Here is a 17,571-nt window from a genome sequence, read left to right as displayed (position 1 = left end):
GCTAGTTACACATGTGCTTACTTATGAGTGTGCGTGGAGGGGTGTAGCTCAGTGTAGTTTCATTATATAACCACTACCACAGTCAAGAGTATTAATTGTACCTTCATAAAAAGTCACCCTCATACTACCACTTTATTTATTTATTTATTTTGAGAGGAGTTTTGCTCTTGTTGCCCAGACTGGAGTGCAATGCTGTCACGTCAGCTCACTGCAACCTCTGCCACCATGCCCAGCTGGTTTTGTATTTTTAGTAGAGACAGGGTTTCTAAATGTTGCAAGAATTAGCAAAATATGACACAGAGATACAATGTGAGCATATGCTGTTGGAAAAATGGCACTAATATACTTGCTTGATGCAGGGTTGCCACAAACCTTAGATTTATAAAAATGCAATATCTGTAAAACACAATAAAGTGAAGCTCAATAAAATGAGGTATGCCTATATACGAAAAGATGCTCAGTATCACTAATCATCAGGGAAATGCAAATGGACTAACACTTCACTCCTGTCATTCAGGCTATAATCAAGAATAACAGGAGTTGGTGAGGATGTGGATGGAAAAAGGGAATCTTTGTAGACTCTTGGTGGGAATATAAAATAGTCCAGTCATTATGGAAAACAGTATGGAGGTTACACACACACACAGACACACACACACACACACACACACACACACACACACACACAATTAGAACTACCATAGAATCCTTCAATCCTACTTCTATGTATGTATTTCAAAAAATGGATCTTCAAGATATAAAAAAGTATATCTTGAAGAGATGTGCAATCACAAGTTCATTTAACATTATTCACAATTGCTAATATATGAAAACAGCCTAGTTCATGCTCACAGATAAATGGATAAATAAAATTTGTGTGTGTGTCTGTCATTAAACATTACCAGCCTAATAAAAAGTAAATTCTGCCATTTGCAACAATGTAGATGAAACTGAAGGACATTATACTAAATGAAATAATCAAACAGATAAACAAATATTCTGTTATCTAACATTGTTATCTAACATACATGTAGAATCCAAACACTCAAACTCATACAAGCTGAGGGTAGCACAGTGGTTGAAAACATAAATTATCATCTAGCATATCTGTAGCATCTAAAATCATCAAACTCAAAAAAAAAAATGAGAGTATAAAAGTGGTTGCCTGGACCTAGAGGATTGTAGAAATGGGAAGATGTTAGTCAAAGGATCAGACTCAGTTGTAAGATGAATAATTTCTGGAGACCTAATGCATAGCATGGTGACTATCATTAATAGTACTGCATCATTTACTTGAAATTTTCCGAAAGAGTAGATATTAAACTACCCTCACCACACACACACACACACACACACACACACACGCACACACATACAGACACGAAATGGTAACTGTGTGCTGATAGATGTGTTAATTAATTTAATTGTAATAACAGTGTATACATATATCATCACACTTGACACCTTAAAAGTATTTGGTTTTTATTTTTCAATAGCTTAACAAAGCGGATAATAAGTAAAACATGTACTACATGTATAAAATGTAATGTTATCCAGCAGTAAAAAGAAATTGAATTTTACTTACTGAAAGAAGGTAGCTTGAAAAGGTTACTTAGTAGAGGATTCTATTTATATGACATTCTTGAAATAGCAAAGCTTTGCAGACAGGATAAAAGAGTGATTGCCAGACACTGGGAGGGAATGCAGTAGGGGAGAAGTTTTAATAAGTGATGGAAAAGAATTTTTAGGGTAAAACTGTTCTGTATGATAATTAATGTTATGCATTTATCAAAACAGAGCTCTGCAGCACAAAGCGTCACCTTTAATGCAAATTTAGTAAAAGTCCTCCCTTCCCCTAATAATTCACCGTATCATCCTTCTTCAAGAGGTCCCTAGCCAGTCTACCTTTGTTTCCCTCACTTTCAGAATCTTCTTACTGTGGTAGTTGAATGCTTTCCAGGTTATTTATTTGTGTCGAGAAAGGAGAAGCAGGGAAAAGTGAACCTTTTCCAACTTTTCTGGATCTAGAAATTCCATAATTCAACTTTAAATTTTATTTTTTAATTATTGCCAAGATTTTTTCGAATATTATTCTTTTAAACCCTCATTAAACAGTCTGCTCATAGCTGTGCTTCATTTTCTATTGGAAGATTTATTTTCCTTGTTTTGTATTGTTTATTCTGCAGATTTTATAGATTTTCCGAGTTTGTTGGTTATCTTTTAAGTCTTTTTTTTTTCCAGAGAAAGAAGCTTTTAATTTATAGCATCTTTTATATTGTTTTATATAATTTAATTTTGTTGTAATACTTCACAATTTTCTCAAAATACTTTCTTCTAAATCAATTTTTTTTTTCCCAGACTAGGTATCTGAGAAATAGCTCTCATATTTTCTTCTGGTTTTTGATATCTTGATTTTTATTTAGGACAGCAATAGAAATTTGCAAGGAAGTAGATCTCTTTCCTCTAGTAGAGAGTGGGAGAGCATATTGGGTTAGGTGGAGAATGTAAATTTTAAAAACTGTATTAGCCTTTCCCTAGATATTTTCATGTCTTTAAGAGAATGTGTTGGCCATGCTTCTCTTGATGTGAATTTTAGCAGACTGTAAGAGTGATTACTGAGTAGAATGTGTTATACAGATAAATGTAGATGAACAGAAATAGTTAAGAATCACAGATCAATCTATGACTGATCAATCTAACCTATCCATTCATTTATCCAAATAGTTAATCAGTTGTAAAATTGCTGTTTTTTCCTTACTAATCTGATGCTAACATTATATTCACTTAATTTCTATATATGCCAGGATGTTTTTCTGGATATTTTTTCCTTACCACTGATAACATTCTACTTCTAAATCAGCACCCAATCAACTTAATTATTTACCTTACTTGTATTTAACATGTCTTATGGTAGAATTTCATTATTCCTCTTCTTTTTCAAATAATTAAACATTTATTTAAATATAGCACTTGGAGTTCATTACTTTGCTTTCCTAAGATCCAAACTAAAATAATTTGAAAGAATAAAAATGATATAAACCCAAGAGAGAAAAAAAATCATAAGGTAATGGAAGTGAATACAACATCATAAATAGTGAAAGAAACAAAGGGAATAGATAAATGATTATCAATATGGCAAGGCAGAAAATCTCAGTCTTACATGAATGGTAGGAAATACTATGACAACTAATTCTGCAGAATTCATGAGATGCTCAAATGTTGGATGTATTAGTTTAGTGAAGGTAGGGTGGAGACACAGGACAGAAAATAAAGGGAACTGGTCAAAGGCATTTGACCATGGAGCGGCATCTCAGCCACATCCTGCACTAATAGGTGATACCCTCTTTCCCGCCTAGAGCATGGAAGCTCAGATCTCTTCTTAGGAAGCTGTGAGGGGATTCTCCCAGCAAATTTAGTAGCACAACATAAAGAAAGGAGAAACAGGAGAGCATGGGATCCAGAAAACATTTATTCTAACCTAGAAATTGTTAAAAAAAAAAAAAAAAGCTTTAGAAAAAGAATGGTACATCAGGCCTGGATCAAGAAAATACAAAAGAGAGAATTCATAGTTTCTAAGATAAATATGAGAATTCTGAAGAAATTGACACTCTTTTTGTAGTAAATCCAATGGAGCAGCTTGGAAACATTACAGAAGAGCTAAAAGAAAAGTATACACCTGGGGAAATAAATAATTAAAATTACTAAAACAAAAGTAGAAAGAAAATCTAAGCATAGAAGTTATAAAGACAGTATTTTACCTACTCATGATAATGTAAATACCAAGTTTATTGTATCTTAAATTATGATTATTATAAATGAACTATTACTATAAGGTTGAACGACAGAATGGTATATTGATTTATGTTTGTAGAATTACTAGATTCTTAACTGTCAAAGACTACTATTTTGTTTGTATGTTATGACACTTAATACTCCTTTGGCTTTTTTTTTTTTTTTTTTTTTTTGGAGACAGAGTCTCAGTCTGTCACCTAGACTGGAGTGCAGTGGCGTGATTTTGGCTCACTGCGATCCCCGTCACCCAGGTTCAAGCATTTCTGCCCCAGCTCCCTGAGTAGCTGGGACTACAGGCACATGATATCAAGCCCTGCTAATTTTTTAATAATTTTAGTAGAGACAGGGCTTTCACCATATTGGCCAGACTGGTCTCCAACTCCTGACCTCAGGTGATTCCCACTCCACCCCTGCCTCCATCTCAGCCTCCCAAAGTGCTGGAAAGTGCTGGGATTACAGATGTGAGCTACCGATACCATGCCTGACACCTTTTAGCTTTTTAACATGTGTGTGTACTAGACTTAATAAAAATATAAACTTGTAGATATTCATACCTATTATTCCAAATGAACCTTAAAATATTTGTACAATAAAATCCCATTAGGATATAAAATTGAATTAAATTTAACTAAACTAGAAAGTAATTTGTAAAGAATCCACATTTTTATAATATTATCTTCCTTCCAGCAATTTATATTCCATTTATTTTAATCATCTGTGGCTTTAGTAGAGTTTTACATGATTCTTTTCTTCGTTGCAACTCTATTTCATGAATTATTACCTAATATTTACTTTATCCTTCTATTATAAATAACCTTTAAAAGATAACTTCAACATTAGACAAGGGAAAAAGGAACACTTACAATCTTCAACTATTTTTAAACCCTATTAATTTTTTTTAACATTCATTTCATTCTTGGTTGCTTTACTACATATGTCTCAGCTCCAATTTTATTTCCTTAGACTTTTAGGTATAAAATAACATGGCCTACATGTGCTAATTTGGTTTCCCTATCTCTAATAGCTTTGTGGTAATTTGTTTTCAAGGCTTATTGCATTGCTATCAAACATGATGAAATTGATGTTTTAACCCTGATTCTAAAAGTCTACAGCAATGCTGCACAATTAAATTCTAAATTTACACTGAATTATTTAACTGTTTGTTTCCTAAACTTATTCTGAATTTTTAGTTTGTTTTTTCAAGAAAATATATATTTTTTGCCTTCTTCCAGCTGAAGGTATTTACTTCATAGCAATGACATTTTTATTCTGTAGGGTTTCTAATAGACATCAGTTTTCTTCCACATGGGCTGTACTGTTGAAAAGGATAGGCTTGAATATCCATAGTTTTCCAGCAAAGAAGGAACAGTTTTGATTTTTTTTTCCTTGTAAGTTTTTCTAACGTTTGAAAACCAGAAACCCTAGAATATTTTTTGGCTCTGAGGCACATAGTAATATCAATTAGCTCTTGTAGTCTCATGGTCTATATGATGTGCATTCGTATTCATTCATTCATTCACTGAACTACAAGAAGCCAGGTACTATTCAACGTGGTGGAGATATAGCAGTGGATAAAAAGGCACTCTGAATTCATGGAGCTTACATATTAGTGCAGAGAGACAGAAAATGAACACATAAACATGTGAATAGCTAGGATTTTAGATGATAAGGATTAAGGAAAACAATAAAGCAGGAAAAGGAAAAGATTGAGGGTAGAATTAATATATAGATCAGGGAAGGCCATTCTAATAAAACGGTATTTGAAGAGAAAACTCAATTAAGGGAAAGAAAGAGCCATACAGTTCTCTGAGGAAGCATCTATGGGCCTGAGCCAGCAGTGTCTGTCTGTGTAGCATTAGGGTAGACAGAGAGGGGAAACTCATGCATCTTTGTACCTAGTAACCAGATCACTGGGGCTGTGTGAGGCTTTGGATTTTACTCCAAGTGGGATGATGTTTCCATTGCAATTACATTTTTCTCCAGGTGATACAAATCTAAATATCACTGGCTCATTCCAAAATTCAATTTTCTCTCACATAAAAACATGGAGGGACACAATCCAAGGCAAGAATTTGAGCTCTGCTCTGCAGAGTTCTCTGGGAGGCGAGCTGCTTCTAGTTCACTATTCCAGCATCCCTTAGGCTGTAAGCAGCAGAATGGGAGAAAGAAGATTTTGTAATACAGATTGTATAGCAAATCACATTTTCTCTATGTAAACTGGAAGATGTTGGTAGAACTCACCTTATTTCAATTTCTAACATTTTTGTCCACAGTTATCAGAGTCTTGAACTTACCTGCAGTTTATTCTCAGCATGAGGTGTTTTTTGTTTGTTTGTTTTTTGTTTTTGAGACAGAGTCTTACTCTGTTACCCAGGCTGTAGTGCAGTGATATGATCTCAGCTCACTGCAACCTCTGCCTCCTGGGTTCAAGCGATTCTCCTGCCTCAGTAGCTCCTGAGTAGCTGGGATTAAAGGTGTGCCCTACCAGTCCTGGCTAATTTGTATTTTTAGTAGATATGGCATTTTACTGTATTTGCCAGGCGAGTCTTGAATTCCTGACCTCAAGTGATCCACCTGCCTCAGCCTCCCAAAGTGCTAGCATTACAGGTATGAGCCACCACTCCCGGCCATCATGAACATTTTCTTATATGCATGGATTAGGTTGATGGAGGTTCTAGAGGTAAGTATTCATTGCCTCCTTGACCTTACCTGCTTTCTGAATCCAGTTTGAAGAAAATGCCAGATTTGTTAGGAAAAACTGTGTCTTTCATTGAATCCTAATAGTTATCTTGGGAACTCTGTGGGATGGGGTATTGAACTGGAGCATTGAAAAAGCATAGATACATTTTCCAATTAGCGAGAGAATAGGGAAAATAAAAATGTTAGATCAAATTGAGAAATATCTTCTTTTAAATAAGAGAGTGACTCTTTTTGTTAGAAAAACACACGAGTACTTATCCACAGACCCTCACAAACACACATATAAAAGTATCCTCTCATTTCCTGTGAAAAATTGAATGACAATATTATAACTTACAAAGGAGTGAATGATTGACAAACTTCATCATTTCAGAAGTTATTCAACTCCTTAATATATCTTAAAAATCATATATTCATATATGTGCATACATTAAAATATATGATTACATAAAATATCTGACATATTTCATGTATATCTGCAGATTGATGATAGACACATGTATAGAAATAGATCTGCACTCTAGGACCTTCTCACGTTTCCACTGCTCACTCCAGGTGGCTCCCTGTGACAACTTATCCAGATATTGACTATGTGCCCAGCATTCGCATCCTTGTGAAAACAGCAGCCTTCCGCAGCCTTGAACTCATTCTATATTCCATGGCTTAGTAAAATTTCAGTGTCATCTCTGTAGGGTAAGAGTGTATTAGCATGTAAAATATTTTAAACAATGAGTACGGGGTGTTCCCCCCCTCCTTTCCCCTTTCAAAAAAAAAAGGGCCATCTGTTTGGCCGGGCGCAATGGCTCATGCCTGTAATCCTAGCACTTTGGGAGGCCGAGGTGGGTGGATCACCTGAGGTCAGGAGTTCAAGACCAGCCTGACCAACATGGTGAAACCCCATCTTTAAAAAAAAAAAAAAAAAAAAAAAAAAGTGAGGAGAATCTGAAGAATCTCTCATTTCTGCTTTTATAATAATTCAAATTTAAAATGTTAATTTTAAGGTCACCATATGTGTCACAACAGAGAGTCACATAATTGATATTCTTGAACTTTAGATAATACATCAACTTTTCTGTTTCACTAAACTTGCTAAAAGTGTAACATATGTATTTGTATCTTTACAGAAGTACTTTTTTTAGATTTGCTGTTTTCTTTGGATTTCTAGGTATGGGTCATTATATAATTCTGACAATACCATATAAAACTGTGACGCTAAGGAGTTCATATATTTTTGCCAACTTTTCATATGAAGGAAGACTACTCCTGAATTCCTTATATTGTTGACAGTAGTAGAAGGAACTGTTTCAGATTCTTAGACATCAGGGAAGGGATGGTAAACTAGAATCAGCAAATTAAGGAGATTCTTGGACTTCATTTGAAATTGGCTTACCAGGCAGAGTGTGGGGGTGAGGTAATCATCAACTTAATGCCTTACAGAGAGGGTGCTCTGTTCCATGTCAAGTGTTCTGACATGACTCAAAAAGTAAATGTATACTTTTTGAGTATGTGGGTTTGGTTAGAATTTTCTCCCACTTTTGTGTGTACTGTGCTTATGAAACCATTTAAAGACAACGACTCAAGAACCATTAAACTCTGTAATTCTAAAATGTTGTACCACACATTTTAACTGAAATGTATACTTGCTTATTCGTAAGTCAATTTGGTTCATAATCATTGACAGATTCCTATATACTGGACATTGTGCTTGGCTCTTCGTTCATGCTATTTACATTCTAGGGGGCAGCGGGAAACTTGCAGGGTTAAAAACGAATAACCAAAACTCCAAAGTAGGTAAGTGCTGATAAAGATGGACAGAGTCAAGGGAAAAACTGAGTGGGGACCTACTTTATATATTTTGTCAGAAAAAAATGCTTTTATCAGTTGACAGTCAATAGTACTCATAGTACTTCCTTAATAAAATAGACAAGAGATAGACATATGGTCCATACAATCCGTATAAGGAAGGGAGAATTTGCTAGTGCACATGCAAAAAGAAAACACGAAGTCAGTGACTTGTTTGCAATCTAATAGTAGAATAGTTACATGTTTCACAGTGGTAGCCCAGGGTGGCCATAATTAAATTGAGAAAAAGAGATATGAGGCAAGGAAGCAAAGGAATAAATCAAATTTGTGAATCCTGTCTAAGAAAATATTTTCAGTGTGCCTGCTGGTACAAGAAACTGATTGGAAGCAAATAGAGTAAAAGCCTATTACATTTTAGAAAATCATTTTGCTGAAGAAATCTCAAGCCTAGAAAAACAGCAACCAAACCAAACTACATGACAATAACAAAAAAAAAAACCCTAACTGTTCTACTATAAAAGCGAAACTGAGGCCCCCACATTTACATGGGCAAGGATTTAAAAAGTCATATTCCTGGCCAGGCACTGTGACTCACATCTATAAGTCAAGCCCTTTGGGAGGCCAAGGTGGATGAATCACCTGAGGTCAGGAATTCAAGACTTGCCTGGCCAACATGGTGAAACTCTGTCTCTACTAAAATACAAAAATTAGCCGGGCATGATGGCTAGTGCCTTTAATGTCCGCTACTCTGGAGGCTGAAGCAGGAGAATAGCTTGAACCTGAGAGGTGGAGGGTGCAGTGAGCTGAGACCGCACTATTTCACTCCAGCCTGGGTGCAAGAGTGAAACTCCATCTAAAAGAAAAAAAAAAAAAGTCATATTCCCAGTGATGATTGCAATTGTGGTCAAAGAGAAAAATGAACAACAACAAAATTTTTCCAGAAAGTGGAGCTAAGAAACCACACAAAGAAAAAAAAAAATACATGCATGCGCGTGCGCACGTGCACACTCACACACACACACACACACACACACACAGATTTGTATTAAATGTATACATAATTCATGGGTCACCAGATCTAGGCATCAGGGCTAAGATTTGACATCACCCAGAGATCCAGGATTTGAACTGGGTTCAGAGACAGGATAAGAAAATGCATAACTTTTCTTACTGGGAAGAGAATTCTACAGGTTTGAAGAAGGGATGCATGGACATCTTATGGCCAGATATGTAATCCTTTACTTTATTGATGGATACACTTGATCTCTTTGAAAGTCATTTGAGTTGTTAGGCTGGATGTAAAGTAGTCATTACATCTGGACTACATTACATTTCGGCTATAGTAACTGTCTGCAAATAGAAACAAATGAATTGGGCTGTATTAACAAATGGATAGTATAGCCACACTGATGCTAAAAAGCGGGAAAAAAAACTAACATTTAGGAAGTTTTAACATAATATTTGGATTATATTCTCTCAGGTTAAAGAAAAAAGAACTCGAACGGGCGCAGTGGCTCACGCCTGTAATCCCAGCACTTTGGGAGGCCGAGGCGGGTGGATCACTAGGTCAAAAGATCAAGACCATCCTGGTCAACATAGTGAAACCCCCGTCTCTACTAAAAATACAAAAAATCAGCTGGGCATGGTGGTGCGTGCCTGTAATCCCAGCTTCTCAGGAGGCTGAGGCAGGAGAATTGCCTGAACCCAGGAGACGGAGGCTGTGGTGAGCCGAGATGGCGCCATTGCACTCCAGCCTGGGTAACAAGAGTGAAACTCTGTCCCCCCCACCAAAAAAAAAGAAAAAGTAAAAAGAACTCTAACCCATTATTGGAGTCTAGCTGGTAGGCTTCTTTTTATGCAGTGGCCTGGATTGGTAGTTCTGAAACTATTTTCCATATACTTTAGAATTAAACGAGTAGATATCTTGAGACTAGAAGACAGATTTCTCATTGTTGGTAAAAGGATATACAGACATGGAAAGGAGAAGATAGAATGAACCCAGAGACAGTGGGTTAAAATTAGAGATATCAAAATCTCTAATCAGGATACATGTTTGTGTCTATATCCATTAAACACAAACACAAACATAGATATGCATGTGTTTTGTATCCTGCTTGTGTGTTTGTGTTTTCTAGGTGTTGTGTGGAGAGATTCAGAAACAATAATGCTCCAGAAGCAATGAGCACAACTTACCTGGATCTTAGACCCAGTTTTCCAAACACCATTTTCAACTAAAAAGGAAAAATGAGGCTTGTAGGAGAAATGGCTGATTCTAGTACTGGAGAATGGGAAGTTTATGATGAACCTGGAATCTCTTCATTTGCCAAAATATAGCAAAATGTTTAAAGAATGATGAAGAGATGTAAAAGCATTTGTGATTCAGTTTCAGGGAATTTCCACTTGCCAAGTCTTGGATAATTTGAGCATAGAATAAAATATTTTTAAAATATAACTCACCAAGTAAGAATTCCTAAGTCCATATAGATAGAAAGAATAGATGGAAGGGAAGGAGGGAGGAAAGAAGAAAGGAAAGGAGGGAGGAGAAGAAGGAGGGAGTGAAGGTAGGTAAAACCCTTCATTGCAGTACAATGGCAAAAAACAAATACGAAAAAGTATGGAATTAAAAATCACCATTTAGCAAATGTAATCATAATGTATTCAGGCAAGGATCATCAGCAGATGGTATAATTAGGTTGAACACTTGAGGAGTAACAGATTTACATAATCACAAAGTATCTTTCCACAAAGTTCTTATTAGTTACAAAAGGAGTAATAGTACTGTACCATTATAGTTAAAATAACTGGCAAACATTACCTTTACCAAGTGATCAAAGTTAGTATCACCAGTAAATGGGATAAATCAGCATCATTTGCCTCTAGATAGCATGCGCTGAGAACATCAGATCACTTTTGCGGGATACCTGCCAAACGCCTGATGCTACTCATGAGAAAACATCAGACAAATTGAAATTGAGGTACATTCTACAAAATTACTGGCCTGTGTCTTGAAACACACTGAATGACTGCTGAACTGTTCAAGATTAATTTAGCAGTCTAAAGAAACATGACAACTGAATGTAATGTGGGGCCTATATATGTTTTTTTGCAATAAAGGATGTTATTGAGACAATCAGAAAATTCAGAATAAGGTTTACAGGTTAGATAATAGGATTGTATCAATAGTAGTATCCTGATTTTGAAAATAATTCTGTAACTATATGAGAAATCCCTTGTTTTTAGGAAAACTACACTGAGAAGTTTAATAAAGAAGCACCATAGCTGCAAGTCAGTTTCAATGGCTCAGAAATAAATCATGTAGATATGGATAGAGAAAGGATAATAAAACAGATAAAATATTCATATTTGCCTTTGTAAAACCTGAGTGAAAGACATAAGGAAAGTTTTTGTACTATTGCAATGTTGGTGTACATTTGATATCTGTTTTAAAAAAAAAGCACTCTTCTCCACAGTCCTACCCTGAAAGGAAATAGCCTGCCTACTGCAGACTCTGACTGAAGAGGTTGGCAACGGTACATCCTTTGAGCACAGATTGAAGTATTGCTTAATATATTAGTCTTGACAATGTAATTTCTGAGTCAAGATTGTTTACAACTCAAAGAAACCAGAATTTTCTATTACCTCTAAGTCTCTAGAAAGTTATAGATCCTGTCACTTTAGTCTTTCAGCAGAGAAAAACTTTCTCTAATGAATATATTTTAAGCAAACAGTAGAAGACAAAAATAAAGTTGATTATAAAAAATAGATAGATAGATAGATACCAGGTACACGCCATTCCTGACAGTTGTCACTAGAGTGATATCAAATTGGAAACTCTTTGTAAAGTTATGTACAATTGATGACCTGCTCAAAATAGTGGTTGCTACTATATCAGTCATCCACATAGTTTATTTTTTATTTATTTTATTTATTTTTTATTTTTTGAGATGGAGTTTCGCTCTTGTTACTCAGGCTGGAGTGCAATGGCGCGATCTCAGCTCACCGCAACCTCCGCCTCCTGGGTTCAAGCAATTCTCCTGCCTCAGCCTCCCTAGTAGCTGGGACTACAGGCGTGCACCACCATGCCCAGCTGATTTTTGTATTTTTAGTAGAGACGGGGTTTCACCATGTTGACCAGGATGGTCTCAATCTCTTGACTTCGTGATCCACCTGCCTTGGCCTCCCAAAGTGCTGGGATTACAGGCGTGAGCCACCGCGCCCGGCCCACGTAGTTTATTTTAAATAATACTGATTTATTAAACATTTATTAATTTTTTCCTTCACAGAGAAACAAAATCCATAGCATGGAAATTTGACACCTTGTTAAAATTAAGGCATGTAATCTTTCATCAAGGATGACTCTTTAAGGAGGCATTCACTGAAATAAGTGTAATCACTTTAAGTGTTTTTAAAAATACTTTAAATACTACTTTAAGCTGTATTTATATCTCTCATTTCCACAGGAGATTTGCCTAACTAAAAAAAAAAAAAAAAAAAAAAAAAAAAAAACAAACAAACAAACAAAAAAACTACCTATTCTCCCCCACTAGAAAAAACTCCCCTGAAATAGAAGCAGTATTTCCTTCACTTTATTCATAAGGAAGTTATATAAGAGAATATGGACTTTCTCAAGAGCCAGTGGGTAGAGTTTGATGTTATATCCAGTCTTCTATTCCTTTCTTCTTGTTCTGAGAGTTAGTTTTGTTCTATTTCAATACCCTATTTTGGGTGTAATAATCATAACTATATGCAGTTGTAGACATCTACTTTTAATCTGTTTATATTCTGGTATTTTAAATAATTTTGAAGCTGTGAAGGCAGTTTAAGGAAATCAGCTATCTTTAAGTATGAAAGGTTATTTGTTGAATTTCTTTCACATTTGCTAACTGTGAAGCAAAGATCTGTGCTCCATTTAATTACTATATTACCCATCTGTCTGTATCTTGGCTTGAAAGATTCATTTTCATATTAGATTAAAAATCTTAATCAGTTTGCATTCCAATTTTTGATTTTTTAAAAGATGAGGCAATTGGCATATCAAAAGTCTTAAAATACAGAATGAAAATATTAGAGGTCAGCCTAATGATTATACAACTGTGTTTTTATTTACAGTACTTTATAGAATGTCATGTTTTAAATCTCATCTAAAAAATTGGATAACTAGTAAGAAAAATGGATATTTCATTTTATAATAAATTATAGTTTAAAATGCTTTCTATAATTCAAGTATTTTTTTAGGCCTTTATCATTTTTTTTTGTCAACATAGTTAAAGTCTACCTTAATGTTGAGGTAGGAGTATGTTATGTACCTGTTATATTTGAAAGATAAATAGAAAAGAAAATATTAATGGTGGCAAAAAACATTTTGAGTTTATATAATTTCAAAAATGAAAAAAGTAGAGTTCTTAAAAAATAAGTGTACTGCTTTTTCTCCCTCAAAATTACCTGTATAGTCACCTTATAGCAGTGGAATTCTTTTTCTTGTCACTAAATTTCATAGAGCCCATCAATAAAATAAATAATGGCTGAGTGTGGTGGTTCATGCCTGTAATCCAAGCATTTTGGGAGGGCGAGGTAGGCGGATTACTTGAGGTCATGAGTTTGAGACCATCCTGTCCAAAGTGGTGAAACTCCATCTCTCCTAAAAATGCAAAAATTAGCTAGGCATGGTGGCAGGCACCTGTAATCCCAGCTACTTCAGAGACTGAGGCATGAGAATCTCTTTATTTTTATTTTTATTTTTATTATCTTTATTATTTTTTTATTATTTTTTAATTTTTATTTTTTTATTGCATTTTAGGTTTTGGGGTACATGTGAAGAACATGCAAGGTTGTTGCATAGGTACACACGTGGCAGTGTGGTTTTCTGCCTTCTGTCCCCTTGCCTGTATCTGTCATTGGCATGAGAATCTCTTGAACCCAGAGTTGGAGGTTGCAGTGAGCTGAGATCACACCACTGCACTCCAGCCTGGGAGAGGGAGACTCTGTCTCAATAAATAAAGAAATAAAAATGAAGTAAATCATATAATTAGTGTAGTTTTATTTTATAAGTTAAAATTTGAGGTCTCTTTTAATGTTAATAAAGGCCTTTAATCAAAATTTTGCAAGCAGAATTCTGGATGGCAGTTCATTTTACTAACCTGAACATCGAATTTGTTTTGCTGTTATTGTTCTGTTGGTAAAGCTTTATAATTCAGACTGGATGGTAATAGAATAGACATATAGCAACTGGGGCAAGGCACTGATCACCTGAAACCTGCCATTGAGTAGCAAAGTCTATCTAAATGGTGCCAAGAAAAATACATCCTCAGCTGTCAAAAACAAAGATGAAGGAACATTTTATTACCAGCTGATGTTCTAACTTTTATCCTCAGAATAGACCTCTGATGAGCAAAGTTGGATTCTAATGAAAACCTCTTTGTTCCATTTAACTTCCACTTCAACCCCACGCTTACACCAAAATTGCTCTCAAGGTGATCACTATCACGCCTTCCTGCCTTTGGGACACTCTGTTCTGATTCTCTCCTCCCTACGAGCACACATGCTACTCTCCACATTTCCCAGTCATTTCTTCTGACTTCTCTTTCTCTATTAAGTTTCTAAATGTTTACGTTCCCCACCTTGGGAAGGGATATGCCCAGGACATTTTTTCATTTAAAGTCATGCTTTATTTTTGCATTATTTCCTCATCCAGTATGTGATAATAAATAGCATCTCTAGGCACATGACTTCCACACTCGTGGCTAGCCCTGGTGTCTCCCTGATATCCAACTTCATAACCAAGTTTTATCCCAATGTAGCAATTACAACTCAATATATCAAGAAAAAAAAAAAACTCCTGATATTTTTTTTCTTCCATACTGTTACCTTTCGTCCCTGTTTGTCTCTGACTCTTGACACAAAACCTTGATCTAGCTGGAGGCTCAGGCAAAAACGTTGGAGTTATTCTCATGTATTCCTTTTTCTTATCTCCTAATGGCAATTCTATAGCAAAGTCCTCTGATTTTACCTTCAAAATACATCTCTTACCTATTTATCTCTGCTGATACCATGCTAGTTCAAGTCGCCTCTCTTCTGGACTCCTGCAGTTGCTTCATAATGCCTCCACTCACTTGCCTTCAGGCTCCTGGTTAGAAATAGATGTTACATCACCAGTTGAGGATGTAGTTGAGGAACTAACAAGGGATGAGACAACATGTCTGGGCCAGCCCAAGGCCATATTGAGCAAGGCAAGGAAGTAGTTACTAAAACTTGGTATGGGCAGTGACAATAGGAAGTGACCTGGGCCACTGACAGCATCTAAGGCCTTAGTTGGGGGAGCATGAAGAATGTCAAACCACAGCTCAGCAGATATGTTCTTGGGGGAAAAGTTTCTTCAGTTTCTTTTCCTTTCACACTGTGAATTCTTCCATTGGCCAAATCCAATGGGAAGAGAGATGGCTAGGGTGTTTGATACTGTCCACAGTGATCAGCCTCCCTGGATTGATAAAGGGGGAAAGTAGATTGCAAAGGCCAGAATTTTCCAACACACTCTACCACAATCGTTTTTATATACATTTTAAAAATGCAATTAAAAAATACCATTCAGACCTTGTGAATCAAATAATTAAAACACCCATTGCAGTTAGAATGAAATTAGAAGTTTTACCATGCCTCCTTGTGCCTCTTTTCATTTAAAACTATCGCTTCTCCCTTCCTCCCTCTTCCTCTTTTCACATGCTCGTGAACACACCCACACTGCATTCCAGCTTCACTGGCCTAGAACGCACATCGGTGCTGATTAAAAGCCTTTATACTTCCACTTCAGGGTGTTCTTTCCTCTTTTGCAAACCACAAAAATATAAGTCAACATCTAGAGCAATCGATAGCAATTGACATCTGCAAAGAATTAATAAACAAGGCAAGGTGGAATAGGGCAGAGGTACTTTATTATTTTATAAACTGTAGTTAGTGATGTCTATAATAAACTGGTATGTGAGTAGAGACCTAGAAAGAAGAGAGAGAGACATTCAGGAAACACGTACTGAATAGCATTCAAGGCAGAAAGAACAAATACAAATTTTTTGATATGAGAGTAATTTTGTCACGTTTGAAAAATAGCAAACTACAGAATGACTGGCCCAGTGGTGGGGGAGCCATAAGAGACACATCAGAGAGGTGGCCAAGGCAAGATCACATAGAGCCTTAAAGGCCATTGTGACCATTGTTCTTAGGGGAAAAGTTCACAACAAAAGCCACAAAAAAAGGCTTTTATTGTGAATTAAATGGTAAGTTATTGGAAGGTTTTTAGCAGGAGAATTACAGGACCTACCCTAAATTTTATGCAGATCACTGTCCTAGCTGTGCTGAGAATAGGCAGCAGGAAGACAAAGATGATGGCTAGGTGACTGGATAGATGCCCACTGCTCTACCCAGGCTAGTGAAGATGCTAGCAGAGACAAGAGAAAGGTCATAAGAAGTACTTGGATTTTAGGTTTTTTGAAAGAAGAGCACGCAGGATTTCCTGATAATTGGATATGGAATTTGAAAAAAAAAATATAGTTGTCAAAAATAGCGTCAGTGTTTTGGCACCAGATTGCAAGTCCTAACAGTGCTTTAGTACTTGTTTATATGCTGTCTTTGATAGATTTCAAATTGTTTTACATGAATAGATATTTATCTCCAATGACATAGCCAGCATCCTGAAAGAGAGGACTCAGTGGAGTTGATCTCAGTCACCTAACACAGTGTGTGGCACCTTGTAGACACTTGTAATTACATGCTAACTGGATGAATTATTTTTTAAGACAAACTCTCATTTTGTCACCCAGACTGGAATGCAGTGGCATGATCTCAGCTCACTGCAACCTCTGCCTCCTGGGTTCAAGTGATTCTCCTGCCCCAACCTCCCAAGTAACTGGGATTACAGGTGCATGCCATGGCCTGGTTAATTTGTGTGTGTGTGTATACACACACACACACACACACACACACACACACACATATATATATATATATATATATGTGTGTGTGTGTGTGTGTGTGTGTGTGTGTGTGTAGAGATGGGTTTCACCATGTTGGCCAGGCTGGTCTCAAACTCCTGACCTCAGATGATCCACTCACCTCAGCCTCCCAAATTGCTGGGAAGTATGAACCACCATGTCTGGCTGGATTGCTTTTTCTTTTTGATGTCAGCCTTGATGATGTGCAAATCCTCATCTATCATTCAGGCTCTTACACTGTGAACTAACAAATAACAAACATAGCTTTCTAGGTAGTATCCAGAGAAGATACTATAAT

The 17,571-nt window shown here is 36.1% G+C and overlaps 1 pseudogene; it reads right to left on the bottom strand.

The window, feature by feature from the left end:
• Positions 1–15,511, bottom strand: part of LOC101050087 (methylosome subunit pICln pseudogene) — a 29,862-nt pseudogene extending 14,351 nt beyond the window's left edge.
• Between the last annotated feature and the right edge of the window lie 2,060 nt (positions 15,512–17,571).

This window comes from Saimiri boliviensis, chromosome 4, assembly GCF_048565385.1.
Source record: "Saimiri boliviensis isolate mSaiBol1 chromosome 4, mSaiBol1.pri, whole genome shotgun sequence".
In the NCBI taxonomy this organism is placed as follows: Eukaryota; Metazoa; Chordata; class Mammalia; order Primates; family Cebidae; genus Saimiri; species Saimiri boliviensis.
Note: the sequence above shows the minus strand (reverse complement) of the source record. Positions and strands in the feature narration are given on the sequence as shown.